General features: G+C 47.0%; 1 pseudogene; it reads right to left on the bottom strand.

Annotated features, from left to right (window-relative positions):
* Positions 1–1,268: 1,268 nt before the first annotated feature.
* On the bottom strand, positions 1,269–20,808 carry LOC115194943 (uncharacterized; annotated as a pseudogene).
* Positions 20,809–21,580: the final 772 nt, after the last annotated feature.

Below are 21,580 nucleotides of genomic sequence, written 5' to 3'. Positions count from 1 at the left end.
GTGAAACAGGGCTACCTAAGTATGACTCTCAATCAGCAACAACGATGTACAGCTGTTCCTGATTGAGAGCCATACCAGGCCAACACAAAGAAATACACAACATAGAAAACCATAGAAATACAAAACAAGAACATACCCAAAAACCCAGGCACACATAAATCAAACACCCCTCTTACATGAATACATCTCCCACTAAACCACGAACCACATTAAACAAATAACCCCTGCCACGTCCTGACCGAACTACAATAACCAATAACCCCTTATACTGGTCAGGACGTGACAGGAACAGTCAAGATCAATGTGGAGTTCAGAGGAGTGGTGGGTCTTAACTTAGAATGATGCCTATTGGATGACTCTCACATGTCACATCCTGTCTCTATGACAGACCAGAGTAGATTTCTTCCTCTCTCTGTTCTTTCCTCTGTCTCCTGGGTATGGTACTCTTCTTGTCAGTGAACTTCATGCCAGTTTAGTTCAGGGCACCATTGTTCCGTGGAGCTATGAGGATGAAACACACACTCACTCAGTTCAGATTCTAGGTCAAAACTAATACTGTACTCTTTTGCTTTAATACTCTTATCCAGTCTCACTCTTGATACAGCAATTCTGCTAACCTGTTGATCTGATGTGTTGGCATGAGGATTCCCATACTGGCTTTGAGGAGAAGGGGTCCCCACTAAAAGACAAATTACATAACATGCAAAATACTTGAAACCTCTTCTCAAAAGGCGTACTACCATGTCTTATTTTCTTCTGAATTAAGAAAAAACATCAGTGTACCTGTAAATAGGTTGCTGTGTGTGTGAGGTGGTGTTAGTGGCATGAGAAGAGAAACAACTGTTCATCACTGCAGCATAAAGATGCATGAGTATGGAATAAATAAATACATTCAACTTCATTTGTCTTGATTATTGTTAAACGTTTTATTTATCTTATCACAAGTAAGTCATTGTCAAATGAGTGTGTCAAAGAAGCAATGCACCTAATTCATTACAGTTACAGCTAACAAAGTTAGCAATTAAGGCTGTGTCATTCATCCAGTTCTACTGTCTGATCCCAGAGTACATCATCTCATCCTACATGTTGCTTCTCTGTCTTCTAGACCTGTTCTTGTTGTTGCTCAGATTCAGAGCTACATAATGGAGACTGTCTGCATCTTGGGCCTGTGAAGAACAATAATATAATGGAGGAGAATATTACTATATGTTTTTATTGTAACCCCTTTCACACTTCTTTATATGGTAATTCAACATAAGGAATTCTATTTACTGCTGCATCTGAATAAGAGACTGCTGGACCTCTTGTCTGAGAGACGTGTCCTGAAAAAAAAGACAGAAAATATAAAGATACAACTGTTTCTTCCATTACAGATACATCTGGTGATATGAATAAAGAGCAACTTCTATGAAGGACTTTACCTGTTACATACATCATTCATTTTTTTGCTATGGACTTCACTTACCTCTACACTGCAGACACTTTATATTGTTCATGATGTACACAACGTAACCAAGGACAATAATCAGGATAAATGAGAGACCCAATGCTGCACTCAGGCAGTCTCACACAAGAGAAGAGGGTCTGCGCCATTGTTTGGGAAAATGATTGCACAATTTCTTATGTGATCTAAATAACTAGTACTATGTACAGTTTTACACAGTAGATTATACAATAGATATAAACAAAAATGTAAGTTGTTTCACCTGCACTTGATCTTCAGCTTGGTCCCATTTCCAACAGTATCTGCCCACAGCAAAGTAATAAGTCCCAGCATCAGAGAGGCTGAGGTTCCTCTTGGGGAGGTTGTAGACACAGCTCTGTGTAGGAGACTCTGGCTCAGGGCTCTTCTCACACTGATCACTCCTGTCTCCATGGGTGTAAATGATTCCTCCTCTTCCATCCTATCATCTCTTCCCTCTGCTCAAATCCTTCTCCAACCAATCTCCTGAATCTGCCTCCTCAACCCTCCTCTCCTCCCTTTCTGCATCCTTTGACTCTCTATGTCCCCTATCCTCCCAGCCGGCTCGGTCCTCTCCTCCTGCTCCGTGGCTTAACGACTCATTGCGAGCTCACAGCCGAGCGGAAATGGAGGAAAACTAGCCTCCCTGAGGACCTGGCATCTTTTCACTCCCTCCTCTCCACATTTTCTTCCTCTGTTTCTGCTGCTAAAGCCTCTTTCTACCACTCTAAATTCCAAGCATCTGCCTCTAACCCTAGGAAGCTCTTTGCCACCTTCTCCTCCCTCCTGAATCCTCCTCCCCCCCCCCCCCTCCTCCCTCTCTGTGGATGACTTTGTCAACCATTTTGAAAAGAAGGTTGACGACATCCGATCCTCGTTTGTTAAGTCAAACGACACCGCTGGTCCTGCTCACATTGCCCTACCCTATGCTTTGACCTCTTTCTCCCCTCTCTCCAGATGAAATCTTGTGACTTGTGACGGCCGGCCGCCCAACAACCTGCCCGCTTGACCCTATCCCCTCCTCTCTTCTCCAGACCATTTCCGGAGACCTTCTCCCTTACCTCACCTCGCTCATGAACTCATCCTTGACCGCTGGCTATGTCCCTTCTGTCTTCAAGAGAGCGAGAGTTGCACCCCTTCTGAAAAAACCTACACTCGATCCCTCCGATGTCAACAACTACAGACCAGTATCCATTCTTTCTTTTCTCTCCAAAACTCTTGAGCGTGCCGTCCTTGGCCAGCTCTCTTGCTATCTCTCTCAGAATGACCTTCTTGATCCAAATCTGTCAGGTTTCAAGACTGGTCATTCAACTGAGACTGCTCTTCTCTGTGTCACGGAGGCTCTCCGCAATGCTAAAGCAAACTCTCTCTCCTCTGCTCTCATCCTTCTAGACCTATCTGCTGCCTTTGATACTGTGAACCATCAGATCCTCCTCTCCACCCTCTCCGAGTTGGGCATCTCCGGCGCGGCTCACTCTTGGATTGCGTCCTACCTGACAGGTCGCTCCTACCAGGTGGCGTGGCGAGAATCCTTCTCCGCACCACGTGCTCTCACCACTGGTTGTCCCCCAGGGCTCATTTCTAGGCCCTCTCCTATTCTCGCTATACACCAAGTCACTTGGCTCTGTTATATCCTCACATGGTCTCTCCTATCATTGCTACGCAGACGACACACAATTCATCTTCTCCTTACCCCCTTCTGATAACCAGGTGGCGAATCGCATCTCTGCATGTCTGGCAGACATATCAGTGTGGATGACGGATCACCACCTCAAGCTGAACCTCGGCAAGACGGAGCTGCTCTTCCTCCCGGGGAAGTACTGCCCGTTCCATGATCTCGCCATCACGGTTGACAACTCCATTGTGTCCTCCTCCCAGAGTGCTATGAGCCTTGGGGTGACCCTGGACAACACCCTGTCGTTCTCCGCTAACATCAAGGCGGTGACACGATCCTGTAGGTTCATGCTCTACAACATTCGTAGAGTACGACCCTGTCTCACACAGGAAGCGGCGCAGGTCCTAATCCAGGCACTTGTCATCTCCCGTCTGGATTACTGCAACTCGCTGGTGGCGGGGCTCCCTGCCTGTGCCATTAAACCCCTACAACTCATCCAGAACGCCGCAGCCCATCTGGTGTTCAACCTTCCCAAGTTCTCTCACGTCACCCCGCTCCTCCGCACACTCCACTGGCTTCCAGTTGAAGCTCGCATCTGCTACAAGACCATGGTGCTTGCCTACGGAGCTGTGAGGGGAACGGCACCTCCGTACCTTCAGGCTCTGATCAGTCCCTACACCCAAAGATGGGCACTGCGTTCATCCACCTCTGGCCTGCTCGCCTCCCTACCTCTGCGGAAGCACAGTTCCCGCTCAGCAGAGTCAAAACTGTTCGCTGCTCTGGCACCCCAATGGTGGAACAAGCTCCCTCATGACGCCAGGACAGCGGAGTCAATCACCACCTTCCGGAGACACCTGAAACCCCACCTCTTTAAGGAAAACCTGGGATAGGATTAAGTAATCCTTCTAACCCTCCCCCCTACCCTCTCCCCCAAAAAATATATAGATGTACTATTGTTAAGTGGTTGCTCCACTGGATATCATAAGGTGAATGCACCTATTTGTAAGTCGCTCTGGATAAGAGCTTCTGCTAAATGACGTAAATGTAATTCCTGAATGGAATTCTTCTGAGCCATGTCTGAACCAATAGACACTATGTTCTCTTGCACAGGTCTCAATGTATACTCAGTGTATATTGTACAGTTCAGAGTCACAGATTCTCCTTCCTGGACTGACTCAGACATAGACTGCTATACAACGGTTATGTTTCTGGATGCTCAACCTGACAAAAAGGTTTTCATGTCAGTAAATGTGTTTCCTATTTTGTGTCCTAACTGAACATTTGTTGAAAACTTAAGCTGCAGCAATTTCTGATTTTGCAAATACCTCAAATTTTATTAAGACATTGTACGTATATCCAAAACGTAAAGTGCAAAAATTATCAAGATTATAGTTGCAGAACATTAGTTTCTATTTGTTTGCTCTCTAAATTCAGATTGTCTACCTTTAATAATGAGAATGGCTCCTTCTCCAAATTCCACCTTGCTGGAATAAGAACTCCCTCATTAATATGTTGCTGAATCTGAGAGCTGCATGTCTGAGATCCTTAGGTGTTTTATTCCTCTGCCTCTTTGCACTGAGAAGTGAAGGTTGCCTTTAAATTCATTGTGGACACAAGGCGCATGACTGAGGATTGTAGGAACAGTTTATTACCAACATCACAACTTCCTGCCTAGCAACAAAGATGTGGTGTTTAGAGAAAAAGAAGAGACTCCCCCTAAAGGGGGGTATAAATACTTGTGCTGGTGGGAACATGTCCTTGTCTTTGCAGCTGTTTGACCCAATGGGTGAATAAACTTGGTCAGTCTTACTTTCACTATCATGCACAGAAACATTAAGTGTAACACCTGAGAGTTTAGTAGGAGTCAGGGTTTGTACCTGGGTGGGTAGGGCTCTTGGCTGTGACCTGGATACACCTTCTACTCTACACTCTGTAAACTAATGATTACAGTTAAAAAAAGTATAAAACCTATGATCTTGTAAGTGATAAGATACTGTGTTAGTCTACATGACATGCAGTATGTCAGTGGAGCTGTGTTTCTAACTGTCATGGGCGTGAACAACGACGAAAGAGAGTAAATGACTGACACCACATAGACATCCTTCTGGAACCACATAGTGAGTGAAAGGCCATCCAGGCCTATACAAAGCAAAGAGACGGCCTTGTCTTGAGCTCACAACAGATCAAAGTGTTCAGGTACCTGTGAACAGCTCACTGAGTGCATGATGTGAGGGTGGGTTTAGCATGGAAACGGTAGGTTGTCTCTGCAGAAGCCCTCTTGACAAACATTCATACAGGCACACTTTATGCACAAAACCCAAGATATGGAAGAAGTTTTTTTCCATATCAGTTAAATAGATATTTATTCATGCAAAAAGAAGATGCGTTCTGTACACAGGGATTTCAGTTCAATCAATTAACACATACAGCGTAAGCAAGGATGCTGATGATCAATTGAATTAAAAGTCGCAAGCTAATATTTTTCAAATGAACCACGAGCTACAAAGCAATCTCAATAAATTATAATTTGTAATGCATAGCGATGATACAGTTTTGCCTACTTTATTCTATTGACACTGGTCTCAGCTTTATCTATTTCCTGGTGATGTAGACGATGATTAAGATGATCATACAGCAGAGGAGAATTCCAGTTCTTATGATGGAGAAAAGACCAGGATTCTCATCTGACGATCAACATCACATAGGCTGACCAGGTGAATGCTATGATCCCTTATTGATGTCACTTGCTAATAAATCCACTTCAATCAGGGTAGATGAATGGGAGGAGACAGGTTAAATAAGGATTCTTAAACCTTGAGACAACTGAGACATGGATTGTGTGATTCAGAGGGTGAATGGGAAAAACAAAAGATGTGTGTGCCTTTGAAGGCGTATGGTAGTAGGTGCCAGGCGCATCGGTTTGTGTCAAGAACTGCAATGCTGCTGGGTTTTTCATGTCTAACAGTTTCCTGTGTGTATCAAGAATTGCCCACCACCCAAAGGACATCCAGCCAACTTGACACAACTGTGGTAAAAATTGGAGTCAACATCTGCCAGCATCCCTGTGGATGCTTTCGACACCTTGTAGAGTCCATGCACAGATGAATTGAGGCTGTTCTGAGGGCCAAAAAGGTGTGGGGGGTGCAACTCAATATTAGGAAGGTGTTCCCAATATTTGGTATACTCAGTGTATACCGTATCACTCCACTATATTGCTGTGGGCATTAGTTGATAGCGCAAATCAATATTTGACCAAAAGTATGTGGACACCTGCTTGTCGAACATCTCATTCCAAAATCATGGGCATTAATATGGAGTTGGTTCGCTGCTATAACAGCCTCCACTCTTCTGTGAAGGCTTTCCAATAGATGTTTGGAAATTGGTACGGGGACTTGATTCCATTCAGCCACAAGAGCATTCGCGAGGTTGGGCACTGATGTTGGGCGATTAGGCCTGGCTCGCAGTCAACGTTAAAATTCATCCCAAAGGTGTTCGATGGGGTTGAGGTCAGGACTCGGGGCAGGCCAGTCAAGTTCTTCCACAATGATCTCGACAAACATTTTCTGTATGGACCTCGCTTTGTGCACATTGGGGCGGCAGCGTAGCCTAGTGGTTAGAGAGTTGGACTAGTAACTGAAAGGTTGCAAGATTGAATCCCTGAGCTGACAAGGTACAAATCTGTTGTTCTGCTCATGAACAAGGCAGTTAACCCACTGTTCCTAGGCCGTCATTGAAAATAAGAATTTGTTCATAACTGACTTGCCTAGTTAAATAAAGGTAAAATAAAATTGTCATGCTGAAAAAGGAAAGGGCCTTCCACAAACTGTTGCCACAAAGACAGAAGCACATAATCCTCTAGAATGTCATTGTATGATGTAGCTTTAAGATTTCCCTTCAATAGAACTAAGGGGCCTAGCCCGAACCTTGAAAAACAGCCCCAGACCATTATTCCTCCCCCACCAAACATTACAGTTTGCACTATGATTTGGGGCACGTAGCGTTTTTCTGACATTCGCCAAACCCAGATTCATCTGGTGGACTGCTGGATAGTGAAGCGTGATTAATCACTCCAGAGAACGGCATCAAGCTTTACACCACTCCAGCTGTCACTTGGCATTGGGCATTGTGATCTTAGGCTTGTGTGCTACTGGTCGGCCATGGAAACTCATTTCATGATGGTCCTGACGAACAGTTCTTGTGCAGACGTCGGGTGCTGACATTGCTTCCTGAGCATTTTGGAACTCGGTAGGGAGTGTTGCAACCAAAGACAAAATATTTGTATGCGCTATGATCTTCAGCACTCAGTGGTCCCGTTCTGTGAGCTTGTGGGGCCTATCACTTCTCGGCTAAGTCGTTGTTGCTCCTAGATGTTTCAACCTCACAATAACAGCATTTACAGTTGATCTGGGCAGCTCTGTCAATGTTTGTCTATGGAGATTGCATGGCGGTGTGCTAGATTTTATACACCTGTCAGCAACATGTACGGCTGAAACAGCCAAATCCACTAATTTAAAGGGGTGTTCACATACTTTTGTATATATAGTATATGTACAAGTTTAAACATGAGTGGGGTAAACACCTACACAATGAAACAAGTACATTTTATGTCAGTCTTATATTCCTAGTATATCATTCACAGAAACATTCACTAAGTATAACACCTGAGAGTGCGTGCCTGATTGGACACCCCAGACAACCAGCTAATGTGAAACACTTTATCTTGTCTGTTTTAGTCTTTTTTTACCTTTATTTAACCAGGTAGGCTAGTTGAGAACAAGTTCTCATTTACAATTGCGACTTGGCCAAGATAAAGCACAGCAGTTCGACACACACAACAACACAGAATTACACATGGAATAAACAAACATACAGTCAATAATACAGTAGAAAAAAGAAAAATGTATATACAGTGAGTACAAATGATGTAGAATAAGGTAGGTAAGGCAATAAATGGGCCATGGTGGCGAAGTAACAACAATATAGCAATTAGACACCAGAATGGTAGATGTGCAGAAGATGAATGTGCAAGTAAAGATACTGGGGTACAAAGGACCAAGATAAGTAAATAAATACAGTATGGGGATGAGGTAGTTGGATGGGCTGTTTACAGATGGGCTATGTACAGGTGCAGTGATCTGTGAGCTGCTATGAAAGCTGGTGCTTAAAGCTAGTGAGGGAGATATGGGTCTCCAGCTTCAGTGATTTTTGCAGTTCGTTCCAGTCATTGGCAGCAGAGAACTGGAAGGAGGGGCAGACAAAGGAGGAATTGGCTTTGGGGGTGACCAGTGAGATATACCTGCTGGAGTGCGTGCTACGGGTGGGTGCTGCTATGGTGACCAGTGAGATGAGATAAGGTCCCCTAGCAGAGACTTGTAGATGACCTGGAGCCAATGGGTTTGGTGACGAGTATGAAGCGATGGCCAGCCAACGAGAGCGTACAGGTCGCAGTGGTGGGTAACATATGGGGCTTTGGTGACAAAACGGATGGCACTGTGATAGACTGCATCCAATTTGTTGAGTAGTGTTGGAGGCTATTTTATAGATGACATCGCCGAAGTCGAGGATTGGTAGGATGGTCAGTTTTACGAGGGTATGTTTGGCAGCATGAGTGAAAGATGCTTTGTTGCGAAATAGGAAGCCAATTCTATATTTAACTTTGGATTGGAGATGTTTGATGTGAGTCTGGAAGGAGAGTTTACAGTCTAACCAGACACCTAGGTATTTGTAGTTGTCCACATATTCTAAGTTAGAACCGTCCAGAGTAGTGATGCTGGACAGGCGGACAGGTGTAGGCAGCGATCGGTTGAAGAGCATGCATTTAGTTTTACTTGTATTTAGGAGCAGTTGGAGGCCACGGAAGGAGAGTTGTATGGCATTGAAGCTCGTCTGGAGGGTTGTTAACCTTTTTAGGTATAGGGGGAAGTATTTTCACTTTCGGATGAAAAGCGTGCCCAGAGTAAACTGCCTAATACTCAGGCCCAGAGTGAAATATTTGCATATTATTAGTAGATTTGGATTGAAAACACTCTGAAGTTTCTAAAACTGTTCGAATGATGTCTGTGGGTATAACAAAACTCATATGGCAGGCAAAAACCTGAGAAAAATCCAACCAGGAATTGTGGAAATCTGATGCTTGTAGTCTTTTCAAGTCATTGCGTATCTAACACGCAGTGACTTAGGGTTCATTTTGCACTTCCTAAGGCTTCCACTAGATGTGGAACCTTGTTTCAGGCTTTTGCAGTGAACAGAGAGTGAACAAGAAGGCCTTGAAGTTGGTGACTCAGAAAATGACATGAGTTCAGTGGCGCGCATTCACATGATGAGGTAGCTGTGTTCCATAACACTTTTCAAGACATTGGAATCGTCCGGTTGGAATATTATTGAAGTTTTATGTTAACCTGTTGGGGCTAGGGGGCAGTATTTGCACGGCCAGATAAAAAACGTACCCAATTTAAACTGGTTACTACTCTTGCCCAGAAACGAGAATATGCATATAATAGATTTGGATAGAAAACACTCTAAAGTTTCTAAAACTGTTTGAATGGTATCTGTGAGTATAACAGAACTCATATGGCAGGCCAAAACCTGAGAAGATTCCATACAGGAAGTGCCCTGTCTGACAATTTGTTATCCTTCTGTTGCATCTCTATCGAAAATACAGCATCTCTGCTGTTACGTGACATTTTCTAAGGCTTCCATTGGCTCTCAGAAGGCGCCAGAAAGTGGAATGAGATGTCTGCAGTCTCTGGGCGAAGTACAGCAGCTCTGTTTGTTACTGGTCAGGCTGGGGACAGTGACACTGGAGATGCGCGTTCATGAGAATTCTCCATGTTTTTCTTTCAGCCTTTGAATGAATACAACGTCGCCTGGTTGGAATATTAGCGCTATTTTACGAGAAAAATTGCATAAAAATAGATTTTAACCTGTTTGGGATAGGGGGCAGTATTGAGAATTTTGGAAAAAATATGTGCCCATTTTTAACTGCCTCCTACACCAACTCAGAAGCTAGAATATGCATATTATTGTTCAGGTTTGGATAGAAAACACCCTAAAGTTTCTAAAACTGTTTGAATGGTGTCTGTGAGTATAACAGAACTCCTATGGCAGGCAAAAACCTGACAAGGTTTCATGCAGGAAGTGGCCTGTCTGACAAGGAGTCGTGCGTCTTGCATCTGTTTATTGAAGAGTAAGGATCTTAGCTGTAACGTGACAATTCCTAGGGCTCCAATAGGCTCTCAGAACCCGGGAAAAACCTGAACGATGACGAGGCGGCCTCTGGCTGAAACAGATTATCGCCTTTGGTAAGTGGCCGATCAGAGAACCATTGAATGAGGCGCGTGCACGATTCGCCCCCGTGGAGAAATTGCATTCGGCTGTTTAGGCTCATTGCAGATTCCCGGTCGGAATATTATCGCTTTTCTACGAGATAAATGGCATAAAAATTGGTTTTAAACAGCGGTTGACATGCTTCGAAGTACGGTAATGGAATATTTAGACATTTTTTGTCACGCCATGCGCCATGCTCGTGACCGTGATGTAGCATTCTGATAGTGTCTAGAACTCACAAACAAAACGTCGCTGTTTGGATATAACGATGGATTATTTGGGACCAAACCTACATTTGTTATTGAAGTAGAAGTCCTGGGAGTGCATTCTGACGAAGAACAGGAAAGGTAAGAACATTTTTCTTATAGGAAATGTGATTTTGGTGAGGGCCAAACTTGGTGGGTGTCAAATTAGCTAGCCGTGATGGCCGGGCTATGTACTCAGAATATTGCAAAATGTGCTTTAGCCAAAAAGCGATTTTAAAATCTGACACCGCGATTGCATAAAGGAGTTCTGTATCTATAATTCTTAAAATAATTGTTATGTATTTTGTCAACGTTAATAAATATACAGTGAGTGTACAAAACATTAAGAACAGCTGCTTTTTCCATGACATAGACTGACCAGGTAAATCCAGGAAAACCTATGATCCCTTTGTCACGACTTCCACCGAAGTTGGCTCCTCTCCTTGTTCGTGCGGCGTTCGGCGGTCGACGTCACCTGCGTTCTAGCCATCGCCGCTCCATTTGCTCATTGTTCCATTTGTTTTGTTTTGTTCCCTGCACACCTGGTTTACATTCCCTAATCACACTGCATGTATTTATTCCTCTGTTCCCCCCCATGTCTTTGTGTGAAATTGTTTTGTTACGTGTTTAGTGTGATGCGCCAGACTAGTTTTCCCCCCGGGTATCGTATTTTTGACCTGTTGTATGTATTTGTCATACATTTGTATACTTGTGAGTGTTTTCGCGCTTATTGACTTTTACCTGTGGCTGGAGGATTTTGGATGCAGTTGTGACTGTCTTTTGTGCTTTTGCCAAATAAAAGTGCGCCTGATCACAACTCATTGCTCTCCTGCACCTGACTTCGTACCAGTAGCGTGCAAACCTTGACAGAACTTCACACCACCCATGGAGTCAGCAGGAGCAGGTACCCCTGTCAGAGGAGTCGAGGAGCGCATCCAGGAACATTCGGCAATGCTGCAACATCTCGGTGCCAGGAGGGATTGCGTTGTCCAGACCGTGGACCATTGGGAGAGACAGGAAGTCTCTCCAGCGCCTCAACCAGCGCAACCGGGGTTACCTCTACCAGTCCCTCCTGGATCCAGTCCCAATGGGATGCGGCTCTCCCTTCCCAGGGAGTATGATGGGACGGCAGCACGGTGCAAGGGGTTCCTATTACAACTGGACCTGTACCTGGCCACCGTTCACGCAGCTCCCTCGGGAAGGGAGAGGGTGTCCGCCCTCGTCTCATGCCGTGGGTAGAGAGCTCTGGAGTGGGCAAACACCGTGTGGGTAGAAGGAGACGCGGCGTTGGACCACTTCGAGGAGTTCACCCGCCACTTCCGGGCCGTCTTCGACCATCCGCCCGAGGGTAGAGCGGCGGGGGAACGGCTCTTCCATTTGAGGCAGGGGACGAGGAGCGCCCAGGAGTTCACCCTGGAATTCCGGACCAAGGCTGCCGGAGCAGGATGGAATGACAGGGCCCTCATCAACCACTACCGATGCAGCCTGCGTGTGGACGTCTGACGGGAGTTGGCCTGCAGGGATGCCACCATCACTTTTGACCAACTGGTGGATCTGTCCATCCGGTTGGATAACCTGCTGGTCACCCGCGGACGTCCAGATAGGGCTCTGTCGGTTCCATCTTCCAGCACCCCTGCTCCGGTGCCCATGGAGCTGGGAGGGGCTGCGCTTAGGGAGGCTGGAGGAGGGGCCTTCACGTGCACCATCTGTGGCCGCAGAGGACACATTGCCGGTCGGTGCCGGGTTGGTCCCTCTGGGAGTCAAGGCAGCAGGCAGGGCACTCTGGCATCACCCCAGGGGAGTCTGCACCACTCTCATCCAGAGACCTCTGTTGTCCACCTGTTTGTACCTGTGTGTTTTCCTGAGTTTCTCCGCATTCTCAGCATAAGGCGCTCGTCGATTCAGGCGTGGCTGGGAATTTTATCGAAAGAGCGTTCGCCCTTAGTTTAGGGATCCCCATTATTCCTGTGGTTAGGCCTTTCCCGGTACACGCTCTGGATAGTCGACCATTAGGGTCCGGGCTAATCAGAGAAGCCACCATCTCCCTGGTCATGGTGACGCAGGGGGGTCACGAGGAGAGACTTCCTCATTGACTCTCCTGCATTTCCCACTAGCCCTTCCCTGGTTAGCTCATCATGACCCCACCATTTCATGGCAACAGAGGGCTCTCACGGGGTGGTCACGAGAGTGCTCGGGAAGGTGTGTAGGGGTTTCCGTTGGTGCTACCACAGTGGAAAGTCCAGACCAGGTCTCCGCCGTGCGCATCCCCACCGAATAAGCCGATTTGGCTCTCGCCTTCTGTAAGAAGAAAAGAAGAAGGCGACTCAATTCCCACCACATCGACGGGGGGATTGAGCGATAAATCTCCTGGTAGACGCTGCACTTCCCAGGAGTCATGTGTATCCCCTGTCGCAAGTGGAGATGGTGGCTATGGAGACATATATCTCTGAATCCCTGCGTCAGGGGTACATTCGGTCCTACACTTCACCCGCCTCCTTGAGTTTCTTTTTTGTGAAGAAGAAAGAGGGAGGTCTGCGCCCGTGCATTGACTATTGAGGTCTCAATCAAATCACGGTGAGGTACAGTTACCCGTTACCTCTCATCACCACGGCGATTGAGTCAATGCACAGGGCGCGCTTCTTCACTAAACTGGATCTCAGGAGCACGTACAACCTGGTGCGTATCTGGGAGGGAGACGAGTGGAAGACGGTGTTTAGTACCACCTCAGGGCATTATGAGTACCTTGTCATGCCGTACGGGTTGATGAATGCTCCATCAGTCTTCCAATCCTTTGTAGTCAAGATTTTCAGGGACCTGCACGGGCAGGGTGGAGTGGTGTATATCGATGACATTCTGATATACTCCGCTACGTGCACCGAGCATGTGTCCTTGGTGCGCAGGGTGCTTGGACAACTGTTGGAGCATGACCCGTACATCAAGGCTGAGAAATGCCTGTTCTTTCAGCAGGCCGTCTATTTCCTAGGGTATCGCATTTCCACATCAGGGGTGGAGATGGAGAGTGACCACATTTCAGCCGTGCGTAATTGGTCGACTCCCACCACGGTAAAGGAGGTGCAGCAGTTTTTAAGGTTTGCCAATTACTACCGGAGATTTATCCGGGGTGTTGGCCAGGTGGCTGCTCCCATTTCCTCACTGCTGAATGCGGGTCCTGTACGTCTGCAGTGGTTGGTTGAGGCGGACAGGGCTTTTGGCACCTAAGAGCTCGGTTTACCTCGGCTCCCGTGCTGGCCCATCCGGATCCCTCTTTGGCGTTCATAGTGGAGGTGGACGCGTCCGAGGCTGGGATAGGAGCTGTGATCTCTCAGCGCTCGGGCACGCCACCGAAGCTCCACCCCTGTGCTTTCTTCTCAAAGAAGCTCAGCCCGGTGGAGCGGAACTATGATGTGGGGACCCGGAAGCTGTTGGCTGTGGTTAAAGCTTTGAAGGCATGGAGACATTGGCTTGAGGGGGCTAAACACCCTTTTCTCATCTGGACTGACCACCGCAATCTGGAGTACATCCGGGCAGCGAGGAGACTGAATCCTCATCAGGCAAGGTGGGCCATGTTCTTTACCCGTTTTGTGTTTACCCTGTCCTACAGACCAGGTTCCCAGAATATGAAGGCAGACACACTGTCCCGGCTGTATGACACAGAGGAGCGGCCCATGGATCAGACTCCCATACTCCCGGCCTCCTGCCTGGTAGCGCCGGTTGTGTGGGAGCTGGACGCGGACATTGAGCAGGCATTGCGGACAGAGCCCACTCCCCTCCAGTGTCCCGTCGGGCGTCTGTACGTTCCGTCTGCTGTCCGTGACCAGTTGATCTATTGGGCCCACACGTCACCCTCCTCTGTTCATCCAGGGATCGGTCGGAGGGTGCGCTGTCTGACTGGGAAGAACTGGTGGCTCACCTTGGCTAAGGACGTGAGGGTTTATGTTTCCTGCTGATCGGTGTGCGCCCAGTGCAATGCTCCTAGGCACCTGCCCAGAGGTAAGTTACAACCCTTACCCGTTCCACAACGGCCGTTGTCGCACCTGTCGGTAGATTTCCTGACCAATCTTCCTCCCTCACAGGGTAATACCGCGATTCTGGTTGTTGTGCATCGTTTTTCTAAGTCTTGTCGTCTCCTCCCTTTGCCCGGTCTCCCTACGTCCCTACAGACTGCGGAGGCTTTGTTTACACATGTCTTCCGGCACTACAGGGTGCCTGAAGATATAGTGTCTGATCGGGGTCCCCAGTTCACGTCGAGGGTCTGGAAGGCGTTCATGGAACGTCTGGGGGTCTCGGTCAGCCTTACCTCAGGTTTTCACCCCGAGTGTAACGGACAGGTGGAGAGAGTAAACCAGGATGTGGGTAGGTTTCTGAGGTCCTATTGCCAGGACCGACCGGGGGAGTGGGCAGCATTCTTGCCCTGGGGAGAGATGGCCCAGAACTCGCTCCGCCACTCCTCCACTATCCTCACCCCTTTCCAGTGTGTATTGGGGTATCAGCCGGTTCTGGCTCCTTGGCATCACCGTTATTCCGAGGCTCCTGCGGTGGACGACTGGTTCTGGCGCGCGGAGGAAACATGGGATGTCGCCCATGTCCACCTTTAGCGCGCCATGCTGCGGCAGAAAGTGGGTGCAGATCGTCACCGCAGTTAGGCCCCGGTGTTCGCACCGAGGGACTGGGTCTGGCTCTCGACCCGAAACCTGCCCCTCCGCCTGCCCTGCCGGAAGCTGGGCCCACGGTTTGTGGGGCCATTCAAAGTCCTGAGGAGAGTGAACGAGGTGTGTTACAGGTTACAGCTTCCCCCCGATTACCATATTAACTCCTCGTTCCATGTGTCTCTCCTCAGGCTGGTGGTGGTTGGTCCGCTCCAGGAATCTGAGGTACGGGAGGTTCCTCTGCCCCCTCTGGACATCGAGGGGGCCCCAGCATACTCCGTTCGTTCCATCCTGGATTCGAGGCGTCGGGCGGGGGGCCTTCAGTACCTCGTGGAGTGGGAGGGGTACGGTCCAGAGGAGAGGTGCTGGGTGCCGGTGGCGGATGTGTTGGACCCTGAACTGCTGCGTGAGTTCCACCGTCGACGGCCGGATTGCCCTGCGCCTCGCCCTCCGGGTCGTCCCCGAGGCCGGTGGCGGTGCGCCGCTGGAGATGCGCATCAAGGGAGGGGGGGGGTTACTGTCACGACTTCCACTGAAGTCGGCTCCTCTCCTTGTTCGGGCGTGGCGTGATGCGCCAGACTGGTTTTCCCCCCAGGTATCGTATTTTTGACCCATTGTATGTATTTGTCATAATTTGTATATTTGTGAGTGTTTTCGCGCTTATTGACTTTTACCTGTGGCTGGAGGATTTTGGACGCAGTTGTGTCTGTCTATTGTGCTTTTGCCACTTCGTAACAGTAGCGTACAAACCTTGACACCCTTATTGATTTCACCTGTTAAATCCACTTCAATCAAAGTAGATGAAGCGGAGGAGACAGGTTAACCTCTATGGGACCGGCGGGACGAATTCGTCCCACCTACGTAACAGCTAGTGTCATCCTGTGGCGCGATTTTTAAAACTTTTGAAATGCTATTACTTCAATTTCTCAAACATATGACTATTTTACAGCTATTTAAAGACAAGACTCTCGTTAATCTAACCACACTGTCCGATTTCAAAAAGGCTTTACAACGAAAGCAAAACATTAGATTATGTCAGCAGAGTACCCAGCCAGAAATAATCAGACACCCATTTTTCAAGCTAGCATATAATGTCACAAAAACATAAACCACAGCTAAATGCAGCACTAACCTTTTATGATCTTCATCAGATGACACACCTAGGACATTATGTTATACAATACATGCATGTCTGTTCAATCAAGTTCATATTTATATCAAAAAACAGCTTTTTACATTAGCATGTGACGTTCAGAAAAAGCATACCCCCCGCAAACTTCCGGGGAATTTACTAACAATTTGCTAAATTACTCACGATAAACGTTCACAAAAAGCACAACAATTATTTTAAGAATTATAGATACATTACTCCTCTATGCACTCGATATGTCCGATTTTAAAATAGCTTTTCGGATGAAGCACATTTTGCAATATTCTAAGTACATAGCCCAGCCATCACGGGTTAGCTATTTAGACACCCACCCAGTTTAGCCTTCACCAAAATCACATTTCCTATAAGAAAAATGGTCTTACCTTTCCTGTTCTTTCGTCAGAATACACTCCCAGGACTTGTACTTCAATAACAAATGTAGGTTTTGTCCCAAATAATCCATCGTTATATCCAAACAGCGGCGTTTTGTTCGTGCGTTCTAGACACTATCAGAATGCTAAATCACGGTCGTGCGCATGGCGCAGAATGTGACAAAAAATTTCTAAATATTCCATTACCGTACTTCGAAGCATGTCAACCGCTGTTTAAAACCAATTTTTATGCCATTTATCTCGTAGAAAAGCGATAATATTCCGACCGGGAATCTGCAATTAGCTAAACAGCCGAATGAAAATACTCCACGGGGGCGAATCGCGCACGCGCCTAATTCAATTGTCCTCTGATGCGACACTTGGAAAAGGAGATAATGTGTTTCAGCCTGAGGCTGCCTCGTCATCGTTCAGGTTTTTCCCGGGTTCTGAGAGCCTATTGGTGCCCTAGGAATTGTCACGTTACAGCTAAGATCCTTACTCTTCAATAAACAGAGGCAAGAAGAACGACTCCTTGTCAGACAGGCCACTTCCTGCATGAAACCTTGTCAGGTTTTTGCCTGCCATAGGAGTTCTGTTATACTCACAGACACCATTCAAACAGTTTTAGAAAATTTAGGGTGTTGTCTATCCAAACCTGAACAATAATATGCATATTCTAGCTTCTGAGTTGGTGTAGGAGGCAGTTAAAAATGGGCACATATTTTTTCCAAAATTCTCAATGCTGCCCCCTAGCCCGTAGAGGTTAAAGAAGTATTTTTATGCCTTGAAACATGGATTGGTATGTGTGCCATTCAGAGGGTGAATGGACAAGACAAAAGATGTAAGGGCTTCTGAATGGGATATGGTAGTAGGTGCCAGGCACATCTGTTTGAGTGTGTCAAGAACGGCAACATTGCTGGGTTTTTCATGCTCAACAGTTTCCGGTGTGTATCAAGGACGATCCACCACCCAAAGGACATCCAGCCAACTTGACACAACTGTGGGAATCATTGGAGTCAACATGGGCCAGCATCCCTGTGGAAAGCTTTCCACACATTTTTTTTTTTATATAACCTTTATTTAGCTAGGCAAGTCAGGTACGAACAAATTCTTATTTACAATACGGCCTACACCTTCCATCCCGGACGACGCTTGGCCAATTGTGCACCGCCCTATGGGACTCCCAATCATACATGCTGGAATCAAACCAGGGTGTGTCACGTCCTGACCAGTATAGGGGTTATTGGTTATGGTAGTTTGGTCAAGACGGGGCAGAGGGTATTTGTTTTATATGGTTCGGGGGGTTATGTGTATGTAGAGGGAATTGTATTTATATGTTCCGAGGTTTTTGGTGTATGTTCTGGTTTTGGGTTTCTAGGTTTTCTAGGTTTTGTATTTCTTTGTTGGCCTGGTGTGGCTCTCAATCAGGAACAGCTGTACATCGTTGTTCCTGATTGGGAGTCATACTTAGGGAGCTTGTTTTCACCTGTCTGTTTGTGGGTAGTTGTATTTTGCACTGCTGTTATTATAGCCTGAGAAACTGTCGTTCTTTGTTTCTTGTTTTCGTGTTCACTTTAATTAAATGAAATAATGATGAGCACGCAACCCGCTGCGCCTTGGTCCCCTTCTCTCTTCAACGACAGCCGTTACAGAACTACCCACCAAACTCAGACCAAGCAGCGGAGGAACGAGAAAGAAGGATGGACATGGGCTGAGATGAGGATGAGCATTTCCAGGGCTATCGAGGAGTTAAGTAAGCCTGAGAGGCAGCCCCAGAATTTTTTTTGGGGGGGGCACACGGGAGTATTGGCTAGGTCAGATGACAGACCGGAGCCAAATCCCCATGCTTTTGTCAAACAACCATTGACTGGACAGGTCCCGGGCTTCGGGGTAATGCGTACTGTGGCGAGGCCAAGTATTTTCAGGCCGGTGTGAGCAGTGCCAGCGCCCCGCATTTGCCAGGGGGAAGTGAGCACTCAGCCAGTACGGGCGACGCCAATCTTGCGCTCGAGACCGCCAGTGTGTCTCTACGGTCCAGTGTATCCCGCTCCTCGCACTAGCCCTGAAGTGCGGGTCTCCAGTCTGATACCTTCAGTATCAGCACCACACACTAGGCTTCCAGTACATCAGCCCAGTCCAGTATGTCCTGTTCCCACTCCTCGCACTAGCCTTGAAGTGCGTGCCTCAAGTCTGATACCTCCAGTACCAGCACCACGCATCAGGCTTCCAGTGCGTCAGCTCAGTCTCGAGCTTCCGGCAACAGTGTCCAGTCCAGAGTGTCCGGCAACAGTGTCCAGTCCAGAGTGTCCGGCAACAGTGTCCAGTCCAGAGTGTCCGGCAACAGTGTCCAGTCCAGAGTGTCCGGCAACAGTGTCCAGTCCAGAATATCTGGCAAGTGTCCAGTCTGGAACCGAGTGAGTCTGCCTACAGTCCGGAACCGAGTGAGTTGTCCTACAGCCCGGAGCTCCCAGAGTCGCCCTACAGTCCAGGGTCATCAGTGAATGGCCTCAGGCAGAGGATTTCAGTGGGGGTGGATGGGTCAGGTAGGGGACTGAGGCCTGAGCCGGAGCCACCTCCATTGTAGGAGGTTTGGGGAGGGGGGGTGTAGCACAGGAGCCATCGGTGACGGCAGCCACCCTCCCTTCCCTCCCTTTAGTTAGGGGTTTATTTTGGGGGGTATTGTTGTGAAGTGCATCCGGGGTCTGCACCTTTGGGGGGGGGGGGGGGGGTACTGTCACGTCCTGACCAGTATAGGGGTTATTGATTATGGTAGTTTGGTCAGGACGTGGCAGAGGGTATTTGTTTTATATGGTTCGGGGGGTTATGTGTATGTAGAGGGGAATTGTATTTATGTGTTCCAGGGTTTTTGGTGTATGTTCTGGTTTTGGGTTTCTAGGTTTTGTATTTCTTTGTTGGCCTGGTGTGGCTCTCAATCAGGAACAGCTGTACATCGTTGTTCCTGATTGGGAGTCATACTTAGGGAGCTTGTTTTCACCTGTCTGTTTGTGGGTAGTTGTATTTTGAACTGCTGTCATTATAGCCTGTGAAACTGTCGTTTCTTGTTTTCGTGTTCACTTTAATTAAATAAAATAATGATGAGCACGCAACCCGCTGCGCCTTGGTCCCCTTCTCTCTTCAACGGCAGCCGTTACAGGGTGTTTGTAGTGACACCTCAAACACTGAGATGCAGTGCCTTAGACCGCTGCACCACTCTTCTGAATGCAAAAGCGGGTGCAACTCAATATTAGAAAGATGTTCCTAATGTTTTGTATATATGTTACTTACCCCCATTCATCAGAAACACACCCTTCCCGAAGATCATGGCATCACAATTGCGTGCAGCACAGTAATACATCCGCATAACTGATGGTCTAGCATCTGAAATAGTCAGCACATAACAGGTTCCACTCTTCATTTTTGTTAACTGGGTGTTGTTAATGAAACTCTCCAAAGAACTTTGCGGTGTTGAAGTGAGTGTAAAGAGACAGCATCAATACTGGGGCTTGTCCTATTATTATCTTGATCCAGTTGTAGTAGTTGCCATCTTGTTCTGACATGAGGCATTCCAAATGAACTCTGTCTCCAGGCAGGAGTCTTCAGGACTTCAGACTGAATCACGGCACCAAGAGACAAAGTTGAAAAATATAAAAATGTATATTAAAATAATTGTCATATAATTCTTGCTCATGCATGTACTGTAAGAACTCTGTGATGAACAAAATGTATCTCAATCTTAAATATGCACGATATAGTCCAAATAGTATAACACCTTACTTGCTCAAATTAATAGAGTTGGGGAACAGTGGGTTAACTGCCTTGTTCAGGGGCAGAACGACAGATTTTTACCTTTTCAGCTCAGAGTTTCGATCTAGCAACCTTTCAGTTACTGGCCCAATGCTCTAACCACTTGGCTACCTGCCATCGATTGAAGTTAAATGAAATAGAATAGTAATATTTACTTGTCCATTTCTCCATTACGTCCTTGAAGTCCATTATGAATAGACCTATGTGTGGTCTTCAACTGTAATATGTTGTCGTATTAGAGTTTGACTGAAACTCGTGTGAATAAAATGTCCTATGGTTTGTTCTTCATGGTCTAACTGACATTAGAAAGATGACAAGAGCATCAACCACAGTGTGATAAGGTGACAGGAACTAAAAGTCTGGAGCCAGAGATGACCTGATATTATTGGTTAGTAGCTCTGACACCCAGACGAAGCTGCAGGCTTTGATCATGAGCTATAAGGCCTGTCGTGCTATAAATTCTCAGACAACCCAAAGATTCCTTGATGCCCTTCCAGACTCCCTCTGCCTACCCAAGGACGTCAGAGGACAAGAATCAGTTAACCACCTAACCGAGGAACTCAATTTAACCTTGCGCAATACCCTAGATGCAGTTGCACCCCTAAAAATTAAAAACATCTGTCATAAGAAACTAGCTCCCTGGTATACAGAAAATACACGAGCTCTGAAGCAAGCTTCCAGAAAATTGGAACGGAAATGGCGCCACACTAAACTGGAAGTCTTCCGACTAGCTTGGAAAGACAGTACCGTGCAGTATCGAAGAGCCCTCACTGCTGCACGATCATCCTATTTTTCCAACTTAATTGAGGAAAATAAGAACAATCCGAAATTTCTTTTTGACACTGTCGCAAAGCTAACTAAAAAGCAGCATTCGCAAATGGAGGATGGCTTTCACTTCAGCAGTAATACATTTATGAACTTCTTTGAGGAAAAGATCATGATCATTAGAAAGCAAATTACG

Source organism: Salmo trutta, chromosome 5 (genome assembly GCF_901001165.1).
Source record: "Salmo trutta chromosome 5, fSalTru1.1, whole genome shotgun sequence".
NCBI classification, from domain to species: Eukaryota; Metazoa; Chordata; class Actinopteri; order Salmoniformes; family Salmonidae; genus Salmo; species Salmo trutta.
Note: the sequence above shows the minus strand (reverse complement) of the source record. Positions and strands in the feature narration are given on the sequence as shown.